The sequence below is a fragment of the Nelumbo lutea genome, chromosome 5, assembly GCF_056320005.1.
Source record: "Nelumbo lutea isolate HS-2025 chromosome 5, American lotus-T2T, whole genome shotgun sequence".
NCBI lineage: Eukaryota > Viridiplantae > Streptophyta > Magnoliopsida > Proteales > Nelumbonaceae > Nelumbo > Nelumbo lutea.
Window position 1 is genome coordinate 75,931,352 of NC_142688.1, and position 1,456 is coordinate 75,932,807.

Below are 1,456 nucleotides of genomic sequence, written 5' to 3' on the forward strand. Positions count from 1 at the left end.
AAAGACTTAAAGACATCATCATGTATTCGTTTTTAAAATATTGTTTCGATGAAGTGATAAAATATAATGATAATTCTGAATTTTACTTGATGATTGTCGAGTTGATCCGGACGGTATGACCCTTCGGCCTAGAACTGTCTGGTCAATTCATTTCATTTTATTCCAAATCCGAACTTTGATCAAACATTGTTAATCATTCAATGCCCTATTTTAATGGTTTTTGGCCTTTTAATTTTTAATTAATTTTTATTTTTAAATTTTTGTTATTAGAATGGGTCATTCGTTTGAATCAGACGATTGAACCATTGACCTAGAAACCGATGGCCATAATGGTTCCGTTTTTAGGTCATTGTTCGAACTAGACGGTTAAACTATTGACCTAGAAACCGATGGCCATAATGGTTCCGTTTTCAAGTCGTTTTTTCTAAATGTCAATAATTAGACAAAATAAATTCGTAATCATAGTCATGGGAAGGTTAGACATTTCAAGGCATTCCAAAACCTTGAAAGATAAATCCAAAGTGACCTTATAAATACAGGAAAAAATTTGGTGGTAAATCCATCAAACTGGAAAAATCAAGGAAAAAATCAAAAAACTAAGTCCAAAATTCCGCTTTGAGATGGAGTTAAACATACATACAATCAAAGAAAGACACAAAGCAGATCGTCTTGTAAGAAAATAAAAAAACATTGCACAAGAAAATCCAAAGAAAAAACAAAAGGGAAAAAATAAAATGGTGGTAAACCCTATACCGTTTTGGAGGATCTTGAAGAAGAAGACCAAACACAAAAATAAAAAATAAAATAAAAAATAAAAGAAAATACTGCACATGCTTGAATAAAGCCCACAGTAGAAGAAACATTTGAATAGTGAAAATCCAAAAGCATAAAAGCCATGGTTTTCGAACCGTTGTTGACCTGGATGAACGGACATTTCAGCCTGAGAACCGTCCAGGCAGCCAGTTCTGTTTTACCCCAATCCCGGTCCCTGGCAAAAAACTGTTTAATTGGTCAATGACCTAGTGACCCGAGTGATCAAACCGTCAACCCGCTCATTGGTTTTTGGTCTTTTTTTTTAATTTTTGTTGTCAGAACGAGTCGTCCATTTAAATTGGATGGTCGAACTGTCGACCCGAAAACCGATGATCAGAATGGTTCCGTTTTTGAGTCGTATGAGTCACACGCTTGAATGACATAACACGTATGATACTGCTTAATGGGCCTCACACACTCAATTTTTTGCCTATAATTTTTGTTGTCAAAATGGGTTGTCCGTTCGAACTAGTTGATCGAACCATTGACCAAAAAACCGGTTGCTAGAACAGTTCCATAATTTTTTATTGTCAAAACGAGCCATCCATTTGAACTAGATGGTCGAACCATCAACCGAAAACCGGTGACCAAAATGGTTTCGTTTCCGAATCATATGAGTCACACCAAATGACATAACACATAT